Consider the following 15,000-nt stretch of genomic DNA (forward strand, 5'->3'; position numbering starts at 1 on the left):
TTATAAACTCTCTAAATCTACAGTCTCTAGACATAGGGTGGCCTGGCAGAGATGCTCAGATGGCCAGTAAGCATTCAAATCTGAACCAATGGGCAAAAATGTCTGAAGAGTAGCAATCTATTATTCTTCACTGCATTTGTGGTCCAAGACTTCACACACCGTAAGTATGTACATTATGTCAGGGTTGCAAAGGCTCATGGTTTGGGCTACAGACAAGGAGCATTGTGACATCACGCTGCCTGTGGAACAGTGATATTAAAGGTGAAACAGCTGCACAGTAGGTTAGGTGAAGTGCTGTGAGAGTGGAAAGGCAGCATGCCTGGGTCCCCGGACAAGGTGAGCCTACGACAAGGTGTCTGAATTTTAACCTGTATTGTAATATTAAACCCCTTTTTGTTGTATCCGCCTAATTACTAAGGAGTTCACAAGCTCAGCCCCACACAGACCGGGAACTGATTATGTTAATGCAGACTATTTAAGAAACTGAGCCTGATCTAAAAGATTTCCTTGGATCTAGGACCATTTCGCCTAGATTTTAGGTCCTTCCTTCTCCTAAAGTCCTTTGTACAACTTAGGAAACCCTCACAGAACAGACTTTCAGGAGGTCAGATGGGTTTCCTTGTGCCTTCACACACACACACACACACTTTCTAGCCCTCTTAAGGACAAAAGGATGGGTATGTCTACATAGGGCCAGTGGCGCAACGGATAACGCGTCTGACTACGGATCAGAAGATTGTAGGTTCGACTCCTATCTGGCTCGGAAGAGTTGTAGGTCCCTGTTTCATTATATTCCTGTGGAATTCTTATTTACCTCAGACTTGTTGTAGGTTCAATATTCTCCAGGAGGACTCATCCAGCAGATGTTCCACGGTAGAGCTGCAGTAATAGGACCACGGCTAGTTAAACGTTTCCCATTTGCTGCTGGACTCTATGTGATGGCCGTCACGTGGTGTGCTGCTTTTGTATTTCAACATGGGTCCCTGATTCTATTAACTACAAAAAAAGCTTGTTGACAAAAGTGTGTGTGCAAGGGTCTGTGGACGCAGGCAGGTGTGTGCAATTGAATGCTTACCCATTTACATGTGTGAGAGGGACAAACCAGATCCTTGTGGGCTGCAGGCTTACAACTGGTAGCCCCAGTAGCCAGGCAGAAGCACAGCTAAGGAGAGAGAGGAAGTTGGTCCATTATTAAAGCAGAACCATGAGCATCTTGCCCTGCTACCTTTTTCCCCTCTCGGCCCCTCTCGGCCACGATCGGCCAAGACCTCTCTATTAGGGTGCAGGGTGAACATTTCTTGGAGCTCAGAAACTGAGGGATGTAGACCCAATATGTCTTCCAAGCGCCTAGAGACCTGTGCCCAATCTGGCATGGTGTTTTTCAGCTTACCCGACCAATCTGGTTGCAAGGCAGATTTTAACAGTACTGCTGAAAGGGACTCCCAGACATCCCTGAGGCCATCATTTGCATAGGCCCTGCCCTTCTCTTTGTCCTGCTTCCCACAAAGCAACTCATCACTGGTAGCAGTATAGATATAGGGGTGGTGAAGAATAATGACAGGGAGGCTGAAAAAGAGAAAGAAAAGTCCCAGAAGTCCTGCAGGCTTCCTTGCTAAATGCAGCTGGACATAGAGCGCACCTTTTTTACTGCAAGGCAAATACATTAAAAATGTTGAGGAGAGACTAATTGAAAAATACATATTACATGACACAGGACTGGAACCTGCTTTATTTTTTTAATTAGTCTTGAAAACAAAAAAGATTTCTCTCCTAAAAACTGTTTAAAATATGGAACGCTTCACGAATTTGCGTGTCATCCTTGCGCATGGGCCATGCTAATCTTCTCTGTATCGTTCCAATTTTAGTATATGTGCTGCCGAAGCGAGCACACTTTATTGATGAACTGACAATGTTTATAAACTCTCTAAATCTACAGTCTCTAGACATAGGGTGGCCTGGCAGAGATGCTCAGATGGCCAGTAAGCATTCAAATCTGACCCAATGGGCAAACATGTCTGAAGAGTAGCAATCTATTATTCTTCACTGCATTTGTGGTCCAAGACTTCACACACCGTAAGTATGTAGATTATGTCAGGGTTGCAAAGGCTCATGGTTTGGGCTACAGACAAGGAGCATTGTGACATCACGCTGCCTGTGGAACAGTGATATTAAAGGTGAAACAGCTGCACAGTAGGTTAGGTGAAGTGCTCTGAGAGTGGAAAGGCAGCATGCCTGGGTCCCCGGACAAGGTGAGCCTACGACAAGGTGTCTGAATTTTAACCTGTATTGTAATATTAAACCCCTTTTTGTTGTATCCGCCTAATTACTAAGGAGTTCACAAGCTCAGCCCCACACAGACCGGGAACTGATTATGTTAATGCAGACTATTTAAGAAACTGAGCCTGATCTAAAAGATTTCCTTTGATCTAGGACCATTTCGCCTAGATTTTAGGTCCTTCCTTTTCCTAAAGTCCTTTGTACAACTTAGGAAACCCTCACAGAACAGACTTTCAGGAGGTCAGATGGGTTTCCTTGTGCCTTCACACACACACACACACACTTTCTAGCCCTCTTAAGGACAAAAGGATGGGTATGTCTACATAGGGCCAGTGGCGCAACGGATAACGCGTCTGACTACGGATCAGAAGATTCTAGGTTCGACTCCTATCTGGCTCGGAAGAGTTGTAGGTCCCTGTTTCATTATATTCCTGTGGAATTCTTATTTACCTCAGACTTGTTGTAGGTTCAATATTCTCCAGGAGGACACATCCAGCAGATGTTCCACGGTAGAGCTGCAGTAATAGGACCACGGCTAGTTAAACGTTTCCCATTTGCTGCTGGACTCTATGTGATGGCCGTCACGTGGTGTGCTGCTTTTCTATTTCAACATGGGTCCCTGATTCTATTAACTACAAAAAAAGCTTGTTGACAAAAGTGTGTGTGCAAGGGTCTGTGGACGCAGGCAGGTGTGTGCAATTGAATGCTTACCCATTTACATGTGTGAGAGAGACAAATCAGATCCTTGTGGGCTGCAGGCTTACAACTGGTAGCCCCAGTAGCCAGGCAGAAGCACAGCTAAGGAGAGAGAGGAAGTTGGTCCATTATTAAAGCAAAACCATGAGCATCTTGCCCTGCTACCTTTTTCCCCTCTCGGCCCCTCTCGGCCACGATCGGCCAAGACCTCTCTATTAGGGTGGAGGGTGAACATTTCTTGGAGCTCAGAAACTGAGGGATGTAGACCCAATATGTCTTCCAAGCGCCTAGAGACCTGTGCCCAATCTGGCATGGTGTTTTTCAGCTTACCCGACCAATCTGGTTGCAAGGCAGATTTTAACAGTACTGCTGAAAGGGACTCCCAGACATCCCTGAGGCCATCATTTGCATAGGCCCTGCCCTTCTCTTTGTCCTGCTTCCCACAAAGCAACTCATCACTGGTAGCAGTATAGATTTAGGGGTGGTGAAGAATAATGACAGGGAGGCTGAAAAAGAGAAAGAAAAGTCCCAGAAGTCCTGCAGGCTCTCTTGCTAAATGCAGCTGGACATAGAGCGCACCTTTTTTACTGCAAGGCAAATACATTAAAAATGTTGAGGAGAGACTAATTGAAAAATACATATTACATGACACAGGACTGGAACCTGCTTTATTTTTTTAATTAGTCTTGAAAACAAAAAAGATTTCTCTCCTAAAAACTGTTTAAAATATGGAACGCTTCACGAATTTGCGTGTCATCATTGCGCATGGGCCATGCTAATCTTCTCTGTATCGTTCCAATTTTAGTATATGTGCTGCCGAAGCGAGCACACTTAATTGATGAACTGACAATGTTTATAAACTCTCTAAATCTACAGTCTCTAGACATAGGGTGGCCTGGCAGAGATGCTCAGATGGCCAGTAAGCATTCAAATCTGACCCAATGGGCAAACATGTCTGAAGAGTAGCAATCTATTATTCTTCACTGCATTTGTGGTCCAAGACTTCACACACCGTAAGTATGTAGATTATGTCAGGGTTGCAAAGGCTCATGGTTTGGGCTACAGACAAGGAGCATTGTGACATCACGCTGCCTGTGGAACAGTGATATTAAAGGTGAAACAGCTGCACAGTAGGTTAGGTGAAGTGCTCTGAGAGTGGAAAGGCAGCATGCCTGGGTCCCCGGACAAGGTGAGCCTACGACAAGGTGTCTGAATTTTAACCTGTATTGTAATATTAAACCCCTTTTTGTTGTATCCGCCTAATTACTAAGGAGTTCACAAGCTCAGCCCCACACAGACCGGGAACTGATTATGTTAATGCAGACTATTTAAGAAACTGAGCCTGATCTAAAAGATTTCCTTGGATCTAGGACCATTTCGCCTAGATTTTAGGTCCTTTCTTCTCCTAAAGTCCTTTGTACAACTTAGGAAACCCTCACAGAACAGACTTTCAGGAGGTCAGATGGGTTTCCTTGTGCCTTCACACACACACTTTCTAGCCCTCTTAAGGACAAAAGGATGGGTATGTCTACATAGGGCCAGTGGCGCAACGGATAACACGTCTGACTACGGATCAGAAGATTGTAGGTTCGACTCCTATCTGGCTCGGAAGAGTTGTAGTTCCCTGTTTCATTATATTCCTATTTACCTCAGACTTGTTGTAGGTTCAATATTCTCCAGGAGGACTCATCCAGCAGATGTTCTACGGTAGAGCTGCAGTAATAGGACCACGGCTAGTTAAACGTTTCCCATTTGCTGCTAGACTCTATGTGATGGCCGTCACGTGGTGTGCTGCTTTTGTATTTCAACATGGGTCCCTGATTCTCTTAACTACAAAGAAAGCTTGTTGACAAAAGTGTGTGTGCAAGGGTCTGTGGACGCAGGCAGGTGTGTGCAATTGAATGCTTACCCATTTACATGTGTGAGAGGGACAAACCAGCTCCTTGTGGGCTGCAGGCTTACAACTGGTAGCCCCAGTAGCCAGGCAGAAGCACAGCTAAGGAGAGAGAGGAAGTTGGTCCATTATTAAAGCAGAACCATGAGCATCTTGCCCTGCTACCTTTTTCCCCTCTCAGCCCCTCTGGCCACGATCGGCCAAGACCTCTCTATTAGGGTGGAGGGTGAACATTTCTTGGAGCTCAGAAACTGAGGGATGTAGACCCAATATGTCTTCCAAGCGCCTAGAGACCTGTGCCCAATCTGGCATGGTGTTTTTCAGCTTACCCGACCAATCTGGTTGCAAGGCAGATTTTAACAGTACTGCTGAAAGGGACTCCCAGACATCCCTGAGGCCATCATTTGCATAGGCCCTGCCCTTCTCTTTGTCCTGCTTCCCACAAAACAACTCATCACTGGTGGCAGTACAGATTTAGGGGTGGTGAAGAATAATGACAGGGAGGCTGAAAAAGAGTAAGAAAAGTCCCAGAAGTCCTGCAGGCTTCCTTGCTAAATGCAGCTGGACATAGAGCGCACCTTTTTTACTGCAAGGCAAATACATTAAAAATGTTGAGGAGAGACTAATTGAAAAATACATATTACATGACACAGGACTGGAACCTGCTTTATTATTTTAATTAGTCTTGAAAACAAAAAAGATTTCTCTCCTAAAAACTGTTTAAAATATGGAACGCTTCACGAATTTGCATGTCATCCTTGCGCAGGGGCCATGCTAATCTTCTCTGTATCGTTCCAATTTTAGTATATGTGCTGCCGAAGCTAGCACACTTCATTGATGAACTGACAATGTTTATAAACTCTCTAAATCTACAGTCTCTAGACATAGGGTGGCCTGGCAGAGATGCTCAGATGGCCAGTAAGCATTCAAATCTGAACCAATGGGCAAAAATGTCTGAAGAGTAGCAATCTATTATTCTTAACTGCATTTGTGGTCCAAGACTTCACACACCGTAAGTATGTACATTATGTCAGGGTTGCAAAGGCTCATGGTTTGGGCTACAGACAAGGAGCATTGTGACATCACGCTGCCTGTGGAACAGTGATATTAAAGGTGAAACAGCTGCACAGTAGGTTAGGTGAAGTGCTCTGAGAGTGGAAAGGCAGCATGCCTGGGTCCCCGGACAAGTTGAGCCTACGACAAGGTGTCTGAATTTTAACCTGTATTGTAATATTAAACCCCTTTTTGTTGTATCCGCCTAATTACTAAGGAGTTCACAAGCTCAGCCCCACACAGACCGGGAACTGATTATGTTAATGCAGACTATTTAAGAAACTGAGCCTGATCTAAAAGATTTCCTTGGATCTAGGACCATTTCGCCTAGATTTTAGGTCCTTCCTTCTCCTAAAGTCCTTTGTACAACTTAGGAAACCCTCACAGAACAGACTTTCAGGAGGTCAGATGGGTTTCCTTGTGCCTTCACACACACACACACACTTTCTAGCCCTCTTAAGGACAAAAGGATGGGTATGTCTACATTGGGCCAGTGGCGCAATGGATAACGCGTCTGACCACGGATCAGAAGATTGTAGGTTCGACTCCTATCTGGCTCGGAAGAGTTGTAGGTCCCTGTTTCATTATATTCCTGTGGAATTCTTATTTACCTCAGACTTGTTGTAGGTTCAATATTCTCCAGGAGGACTCATCCAGCAGATGTTCCACGGTAGAGCTGCAGTAATAGGACCACGGCTAGTTAAACGTTTCCCATTTGCTGCTGGACTCTATGTGATGGCCGTCACGTGGTGTGCTGCTTTTGTATTTCAACATGGGTCCCTGATTCTCTTAACTACAAAAAAAAGCTTGATGACAAAAGTGTGTGTGCAAGGGTCTGTGGACGCAGGCAGGTGTGTGCAATTGAATGCTTACCAATTTACATGTGTGAGAGGGACAAACCAGCTCCTTGTGGGCTGCAGGCTTACAACTGGTAGCCCCATTAGCCAGGCAGAAGCACAGCTAAGGAGAGAGAGGAAGTTGGTCAATTATTAAAGCAGAACCATGAGCATCTTGCCCTGCTACCTTTTTCCCCTCTCAGCCACGATTGGCCACGATCAGCCAAGACCTCTCTATTAGGGTGGAGGGTGAACATTTCTTGGACCTCAGAAACTGAGGGATGTAGACCCAATATGTCTTCCAAGCGCCTAGAGACCTGGTGCCCAATCTGGCATGGTGTTTTTCAGCTTACCCGACCAATTTGGTTGCAAGGCAGATTTTAACAGTACTGTGAAAGGGACTCCCAGACATCCCTGAGGCCATCATTTGCATAGGCCCTGCCCTTCTCTTTGTCCTGCTTCCCACAAAGCAACTCATCACTGGTAGCAGTATAGATTTAGGGGTGGTGAAGAATAATGACAGGGAGGCTGAAAAAGAGAAAGAAAAGTCCCAGAAGTCCTGCAGGCTTCCTTGCTAAATGCAGCTGGACATAGAGCGCACCTTTTTTACTGCAAGGCAAATACATTAAAAATGTTGAGGAGAGACTAATTGAAAAATACATATTACATGACACAGGACTGGAACCTGCTTTATTATTTTAATTAGTCTTGAAAACAAAAAAGATTTCTCTCCTAAAAACTGTTTAAAATAGCAAACGCTTCACGAATTTGCGTGTCATCCTTGCGCATGGGCCATGCTAATCTTCTCTGTATCGTTCCAATTTTAGTATATGTGCTGCCGAAGCGAGCTCACTTTATTGATGAACTGACAATGTTTATAAACTCTCTAAATCTACAGTCTCTAGACATAGGGTGGCCTGGCAGAGATGCTCAGATGGCCAGTAAGCATTCAAATCTGACCCAATGGGCAAACATGTCTGAAGAGTAGCAATCTATTATTCTTCACTGCATTTGTGGTCCAAGACTTCACACACCGTAAGTATGTAGATTATGTCAGGGTTGCAAAGGCTCATGGTTTGGGCTACAGACAAGGAGCATTGTGACATCACGCTGCCTGTGGAACAGTGATATTAAGGGTGAAACAGCTGCACAGTAGGTTAGGTGAAGTGCTCTGAGAGTGGAAAGGCAGCATGCCTGGGTCCCCGGACAAGGTGAGCCTACGACAAGGTGTCTGAATTTTAACCTGTATTGTAATATTAAACCCCTTTTATTTGTATTCGCCTAATTACTAAGGAGTTCACAAGCTCAGCCCCACACAGACTGGGAACTGATTATGTTAATGCAGACTATTTAAGAAACTGAGCCTGATCTAAAAGATTTCCTTGGATCTAGGACCATTTCGCCTAGATTTTAGGTCCTTCCTTCTCCTAAAGTCCTTTGTACAACTTAGGAAACCCTCACAGAACAGACTTTCAGGAGGTCAGATGGGTTTCCTTGTGCCTTCACACACACACACACACACTTTCTAGCCCTCTTAAGGACAAAAGGATGGGTATGTCTACATAGGGCCAGTGGCGCAACGGATAACGCGTCTGACTACGGATCAGAAGATTGTAGGTTCGACTCCTATCTGGCTCGGAAGAGTTGTAGGTCCCTGTTTCATTATATTCCTATTTACCTCAGACTTGTTGTATGTTCAATATTCTCCAGGAGGACTCATCCAGCAGATGTTCTATGGTAGAGCTGCAGTAATAGGACCACGGCTAGTTAAACGTTTCCCATTTGCTGCTGGACTCTATGTGATGGCCGTCACGTGGTGTGCTGCTTTTGTATTTCAACATGGGTCCCTGATTCTCTTAACTACAAAAAAAGCTTGTTGACAAAAGTGTGTGTGCAAGGGTCTGTGGACGCAGGGAGGTGTGTGCAATTGAATGCTTACCCATTTACTTGTGTGAGAGGGACAAACCAGCTCCTTGTGGGCTGCAGGCTTACAACTGGTAGCCCCAGTAGCCAGGCAGAAGCACAGCTGAGGAGAGAGAGGAAGTTGGTCCATTATTAAAGCAGAACCATGAGCATCTTGCCCTGCTACCTTTTTCCCTCTCAGCCCCTCTCAGCCACGATCGGCCAAGACCTCTCTATTAGGGTGGAGGGTGAACATTTCTTGGAGCTCAGAAACTGAGGGATGTAGACCCAATATGTCTTCCAAGCGCCTAGAGACCTGGTGCCCAATCTGGCATGGTGTTTTTCAGCTTACCCAACCAATCTGGTTGCAAGGCAGATTTTAACAGTACTGCTGAAAGGGACTCCCAGACATCCCTGAGGCCATCATTTGCATAGGCCCTGCCCTTCTCTTTGTCCTGCTTCCCACAAAGCAACTCATCACTGGTAGCAGTATAGATTTAGGGGTGGTGAAGAATAATGACAGGGAGGCTGAAAAAGAGAAAGAAAAGTCCCAGAAGTCCTGCAGGCTTCCTTGCTAAATGCAGCTGGACATAGAGCGCACCTTTTTTACTGCAAGGCAAATACATTAAAAATGTTGAGGAGAGACTAATTGAAAAATACATATTATATGACACAGGACTGGAACCTGCTTTAATATTTTAATTAGTCTTGAAAACAAAAAAGATTTCTCTCCTAAAAACTGTTTAAAATATGGAACGCTTCACGAATTTGCATGTCATCCTTGAGCATGGGCCATGCTAATCTTCTCTGTATCGTTCCAATTTTAGTATATGTGCTGCCGAAGCGAGCACACTTTATTGATGAACTGACAATGTTTATAAACTCTCTAAATCTACAGTCTCTAGACATAGGGTGGCCTGGCAGAGATGCTCAGATGGCCAGTAAGCATTCAAATCTGACCCAATGGGCAAACATGTCTGAAGAGTAGCAATCTATTATTCTTCACTGCATTTGTGGTCCAAGACTTCACACACCGTAAGTATGTAGATTATGTCAGGGTTGCAAAGGCTCATGGTTTGGGCTACAGACAAGGAGCATTGTGACATCACGCTGCCTGTGGAACAGTGATATTAAAGGTGAAACAGCTGCACAGTAGGTTAGGTGAAGTGCTCTGAGAGTGGAAAGGCAGCATGCCTGGGTCCCCGGACAAGGTGAGCCTACGACAAGGTGTCTGAATTTTAACCTGTATTGTAATATTAAACCCCTTTTTGTTGTATCCGCCTAATTACTAAGGAGTTCACAAGCTCAGCCCCACACAGACCGGGAACTGATTATGTTAATGCAGACTAGTTAAGAAACTGAGCCTGATCTAAAAGATTTCCTTGGATCTAGGACCATTTCGCCTAGATTTTAGGTCCTTCCTTCTCCTAAAGTCCTTTGTACAACTTAGGAAACCCTCACAGAACAGACTTTCAGGAGGTCAGATGGGTTTCCTTGTGCCTTCACACACACACTTTCTAGCCCTCTTAAGGACAAAAGGATGGGTATGTCTACATAGGGCCAGTGGCGCAACGGATAACACGTCTGACTACGGATCAGAAGATTGTAGGTTCGACTCCTATCTGGCTCGGAAGAGTTGTAGGTCCCTGTTTCATTATATTCCTATTTACCTCAGACTTGTTGTAGGTTCAATATTCTCCAGGAGGACTCATCCAGCAGATGTTCTACGGTAGAGCTGCAGTAATAGGACCACGGCTAGTTAAACGTTTCCCATTTGCTGCTGGACTCTATGTGATGGCCGTCACGTGGTGTGCTGCTTTTGTATTTCAACATGGGTCCCTGATTCTCTTAACTACAAAGAAAGCTTGTTGACAAAAGTGTGTGTGCAAGGGTCTGTGGACGCAGGCAGGTGTGTGCAATTGAATGCTTAACCATTTACATGTGTGAGAGGGACAAACCAGCTCCTTGTGGGCTGCAGGCTTACAACTGGTAGCCCCAGTAGCCAGGCAGAAGCACAGCTAAGGAGAGAGAGGAAGTTGGTCCATTATTAAAGCAGAACCATGAGCATCTTGCCCTGCTACCTTTTTCCCCTCTCAGCCCCTTTGGCCACGATCGGCCAAGACCTCTCTATTAGGGTGGAGGGTGAACATTTCTTGGAGCTCAGAAACTGAGGGATGTAGACCCAATATGTCTTCCAAGCGCCTAGAGACCTGGTGCCCAATCTGGCATGGTGTTTTTCAGCTTACCCGACCAATCTGGTTGCAAGGCAGATTTTAACAGTACTGCTGAAAGGGACTCCCAGACATCCCTGAGGCCATCATTTGCATAGGCCCTGCCCTTCTCTTTGTCCTGCTTCCCACAAAGCAACTCATCACTGGTAGCAGTATAGATTTAGGGGTGGTGAAGAATAATGACAGGGAGGCTGAAAAAGAGAAAGAAAAGTCCCAGAAGTCCTGCAGGCTTCCTTGCTAAATGCAGCTGGACATAGAGCGCACCTTTTTTACTGCAAGGCAAATACATTAAAAATGTTGAGGAGAGACTAATTGAAAAATACATATTACATGACACAGGACTGGAACCTGCTTTAATATTTTAATTAGTCTTGAAAACAAAAAAGATTTCTCTCCTAAAAACTGTTTAAAATATGGAACGCTTCACGAATTTGCATGTCATCCTTGCGCATGGGCCATGCTAATCTTCTCTGTATCGTTTAAATTTTAGTATATGTGCTGCCGAAGCGAGCACACTTTATTGATGAACTGACAATGTTTATAAACTCTCTAAATCTACAGTCTCTAGACATAGGGTGGCCTGGCAGAGATGCTCAGATGGCCAGTAAGCATTCAAATCTGACCCAATGGGCAAACATGTCTGAAGAGTAGCAATCTATTATTCTTCACTGCATTTGTGGTCCAAGACTTCACACACCGTAAGTATGTAGATTATGTCAGGGTTGCAAAGGCTCATGGTTTGGGCTACAGACAAGGAGCATTGTGACATCACGCTGCCTGTGGAACAGTGATATTAAAGGTGAAACAGCTGCACAGTAGGTTAGGTGAAGTGCTCTGAGAGTGGAAAGGCAGCATGCCTGGGTCCCCGGACAAGGTGAGCCTACGACAAGGTGTCTGAATTTTAACCTGTATTGTAATATTAAACCCCTTTTTGTTGTATCCGCCTAATTACTAAGGAGTTCACAAGCTCAGCCCCACACAGACCGGGAACTGATTATGTTAATGCAGACTAGTTAAGAAACTGAGCCTGATCTAAAAGATTTCCTTGGATCTAGGACCATTTCGCCTAGATTTTAGGTCCTTCCTTCTCCTAAAGTCCTTTGTACAACTTAGGAAACCCTCACAGAACAGACTTTCAGGAGGTCAGATGGGTTTCCTTGTGCCTTCACACACACACACACACACACTTTCTAGCCCTCTTAAGGACAAAAGGATGGGTATGTCTACATAGGGCCAGTGGCGCAACGGGTAACGCGTCTGACTACGGATCAGAAGATTGTAGGTTCGACTCCTATCTGGCTCGGAAGAGTTGTAGGTCCCTGTTTCATTATATTCCTGTTTAATTCCTATTTACCTCAGACTTGTTGTAGGTTCAATATTCTCCAAGAGGACTCATCCAGCAGATGTTCTACGGTAGAGCTGCAGTAATAGGACCACGGCTAGTTAAACATTTCCCATTTGCTGCTGGACTCTATGTGATGGCCGTCACGTGGTGTGCTGCTTTTGTATTTCAACATGGGTCCCTGATTCTCTTAACTACAAAAAAAGCTTGTTGACAAAAGTGTGTGTTCAAGGGTCTGTGGACGCAGGGAGGTGTGTGCAATTGAATGCTTACCCATTTACATGTGTGAGAGGGACAAACCAGCTCCTTGTGGGCTGCAGGCTTACAACTGGTAGCCCCAGTAGCCAGACAGAAGCACAGCTAAGGAGAGAGAGGAAGTTGGTCCATTATTAAAGCAGAACCATGAGCATCTTGCCCTGCTACCTTTTTCCCCTCTCAGCCCCTCTCGGCCACGATCGGCCAAGACCTCTCTATTAGGGTGGAGGGTGAACATTTCTTGGAGCTCAGAAACTGAGGGATGTAGACCCAATATGTCTTCCAAGCGCCTAGAGACCTGGTGCCCAATCTGGCATGGTGTTTTTCAGCTTACCCGACCAATCTGGTTGCAAGGCAGATTTTAACAGTACTGCTGAAAGGGACTCCCAGACATCCCTGAGGCCATCATTTGCATAGGCCCTGCCCTTCTCTTTGTCCTGCTTCCCACAAAGCAACTCATCACTGGTAGCAGTATAGATTTAGGGGTGGTGAAGAATAATGACAGGGAGGCTGAAAAAGAGAAAGAAAAGTCCCAGAAGTCCTGCAGGCTTCCTTGCTAAATGCAGCTGGACATAGAGCGCACCTTTTTTACTGCAAGGCAAATACATTAAAAATGTTGAGGAGAGACTAATTGAAAAATACATATTACATGACACAGGACTGGAACCTGCTTTAATATTTTAATTAGTCTTGAAAACAAAAAAGATTTCTCTCCTAAAAACTGTTTAAAATATGGAACGCTTCACGAATTTGCATGTCATCCTTGCGCATGGGCCATGCTAATCTTCTCTGTATCGTTCCAATTTTAGTATATGTGCTGCCGAAGCGAGCACACTTTATTGATGAACTGACAATGTTTATAAACTCTCTAAATCTACAGTCTCTAGACATAGGGTGGCCTGGCAGAGATGCTCAGATGGCCAGTAAGCATTCAAATCTGACCCAATGGGCAAACATGTCTGAAGAGTAGCAATCTATTATTCTTCACTGCATTTGTGGTCCAAGACTTCACACACCGTAAGTATGTAGATTATGTCAGGGTTGCAAAGGCTCATGGTTTGGGCTACAGACAAGGAGCATTGTGACATCACGCTGCCTGTGGAACAGTGATATTAAAGGTGAAACAGCTGCACAGTAGGTTAGGTGAAGTGCTCTGAGAGTGGAAAGGCAGCATGCCTGGGTCCCCGGACAAGGTGAGCCTACGACAAGGTGTCTGAATTTTAACCTGTATTGTAATATTAAACCCCTTTTTGTTGTATCCGCCTAATTACTAAGGAGTTCACAAGCTCAGCCCCACACAGACCGGGAACTGATTATGTTAATGCAGACTAGTTAAGAAACTGAGCCTGATCTAAAAGATTTCCTTGGATCTAGGACCATTTCGCCTAGATTTTAGGTCCTTCCTTCTCCTAAAGTCCTTTGTACAACTTAGGAAACCCTCACAGAACAGACTTTCAGGAGGTCAGATGGGTTTCCTTGTGCCTTCACACACACACTTTCTAGCCCTCTTAAGGACAAAAGGATGGGTATGTCTACATAGGGCCAGTGGCGCAACGGATAACACGTCTGACTACGGATCAGAAGATTGTAGGTTCGACTCCTATCTGGCTTGGAAGAGTTGTAGGTTCCTGTTTCATTATATTCCTATTTACCTCAGACTTGTTGTAGGTTCAATATTCTCCAGGAGGACTCATCCAGCAGATGTTCTACGGTAGAGCTGCAGTAATAGGACCACGGCTAGTTAAACGTTTCCCATTTGCTGCTGGACTCTATGTGATGGCGTCACGTGGTGTGCTGCTTTTGTATTTCAACATGGGTCCCTGATTCTCTTAACTACAAAGAAAGCTTGTTGACAAAAGTGTGTGTGCAAGGGTCTGTGGACGCAGGCAGGTGTGTGCAATTGAATGCTTACCCATTTACATGTGTGAGAGGGACAAACCAGCTCCTTGTGGGCTGCAGGCTTACAACTGGTAGCCCCAGTAGCCAGGCAGAAGCACAGCTAAGGAGAGAGAGGAAGTTGGTCCATTATTAAAGCAGAACCATGAGCATCTTGCCCTGCTACCTTTTTCCCCTCTCAGCCCCTCTGGCCACGATCGGCCAAGACCTCTCTATTAGGGTGGAGGGTGAACATTTCTTGGAGCTCAGAAACTGAGGGATGTAGACCCAATATGTCTTCCAAGCGCCTAGAGACCTGGTGCCCAATCTGGCATGGTGTTTTTCAGCTTACCCGACCAATCTGGTTGCAAGGCAGATTTTAACAGTACTGCTGAAAGGGACTCCCAGACATCCCTAAGGCCATCATTTGCATAGGCCCTGCCCTTCTCTTTGTCCTGCTTCCCACAAAGCAACTCATCACTGGTAGCAGTATAGATTTAGGGGTGGTGAAGAATAATGACAGGGAGGCTGAAAAAGAGAAAGAAAAGTCCCAGAAGTCCTGCAGGCTTCCTTGCTAAATGCAGCTGGACATAGAGCGCACCTTTTTTACTGCAAGGCAAATACATTAAAAATGTTGAG

The 15,000-nt window shown here is 45.2% G+C and overlaps 12 non-coding genes across 12 annotated transcripts; 5 read left to right on the forward strand and 7 right to left on the reverse strand.

Annotated features, from left to right (window-relative positions):
* The first annotated feature begins 690 nt into the window (after nucleotides 1-690).
* Nucleotides 691-763, forward strand: TRNAR-ACG (transfer RNA arginine (anticodon ACG)). Its single transcript has one exon. It is a non-coding gene; the product is annotated as a tRNA-Arg (tRNA).
* Nucleotides 764-1,782: 1,019 nt separating this feature from the next.
* LOC144765253 (U6 spliceosomal RNA) lies at nucleotides 1,783-1,889 on the reverse strand. Its single transcript, XR_013597257.1, has one exon. It is a non-coding gene; the product is annotated as a U6 spliceosomal RNA (small nuclear RNA).
* Nucleotides 1,890-2,603: 714 nt separating this feature from the next.
* TRNAR-ACG (transfer RNA arginine (anticodon ACG)) lies at nucleotides 2,604-2,676 on the forward strand. The gene has a single exon. It is a non-coding gene; the product is annotated as a tRNA-Arg (tRNA).
* A 1,019-nt stretch (nucleotides 2,677-3,695) lies between these two features.
* Nucleotides 3,696-3,802, reverse strand: LOC144765337 (U6 spliceosomal RNA). The gene has a single exon (XR_013597338.1). It is a non-coding gene; the product is annotated as a U6 spliceosomal RNA (small nuclear RNA).
* Nucleotides 3,803-5,588: 1,786 nt separating this feature from the next.
* LOC144765167 (U6 spliceosomal RNA) lies at nucleotides 5,589-5,695 on the reverse strand. The gene has a single exon (XR_013597177.1). It is a non-coding gene; the product is annotated as a U6 spliceosomal RNA (small nuclear RNA).
* Nucleotides 5,696-6,407: 712 nt separating this feature from the next.
* Nucleotides 6,408-6,480, forward strand: TRNAR-ACG (transfer RNA arginine (anticodon ACG)). The gene has a single exon. It is a non-coding gene; the product is annotated as a tRNA-Arg (tRNA).
* Nucleotides 6,481-7,500: 1,020 nt separating this feature from the next.
* Nucleotides 7,501-7,607, reverse strand: LOC144765375 (U6 spliceosomal RNA). The gene has a single exon (XR_013597374.1). It is a non-coding gene; the product is annotated as a U6 spliceosomal RNA (small nuclear RNA).
* A 714-nt stretch (nucleotides 7,608-8,321) lies between these two features.
* Nucleotides 8,322-8,394, forward strand: TRNAR-ACG (transfer RNA arginine (anticodon ACG)). Its single transcript has one exon. It is a non-coding gene; the product is annotated as a tRNA-Arg (tRNA).
* Nucleotides 8,395-9,402: 1,008 nt separating this feature from the next.
* On the reverse strand, nucleotides 9,403-9,509 carry LOC144765318 (U6 spliceosomal RNA). Its single transcript, XR_013597320.1, has one exon. It is a non-coding gene; the product is annotated as a U6 spliceosomal RNA (small nuclear RNA).
* Nucleotides 9,510-11,296: 1,787 nt separating this feature from the next.
* Nucleotides 11,297-11,403, reverse strand: LOC144765333 (U6 spliceosomal RNA). Its single transcript, XR_013597334.1, has one exon. It is a non-coding gene; the product is annotated as a U6 spliceosomal RNA (small nuclear RNA).
* A 716-nt stretch (nucleotides 11,404-12,119) lies between these two features.
* Nucleotides 12,120-12,192, forward strand: TRNAR-ACG (transfer RNA arginine (anticodon ACG)). The gene has a single exon. It is a non-coding gene; the product is annotated as a tRNA-Arg (tRNA).
* A 1,020-nt stretch (nucleotides 12,193-13,212) lies between these two features.
* LOC144765280 (U6 spliceosomal RNA) lies at nucleotides 13,213-13,319 on the reverse strand. Its single transcript, XR_013597283.1, has one exon. It is a non-coding gene; the product is annotated as a U6 spliceosomal RNA (small nuclear RNA).
* Between the last annotated feature and the right edge of the window lie 1,681 nt (nucleotides 13,320-15,000).

This window comes from Lissotriton helveticus, chromosome 6 (genome assembly GCF_964261635.1).
Source record: "Lissotriton helveticus chromosome 6, aLisHel1.1, whole genome shotgun sequence".
Taxonomy (NCBI): Eukaryota; Metazoa; Chordata; class Amphibia; order Caudata; family Salamandridae; genus Lissotriton; species Lissotriton helveticus.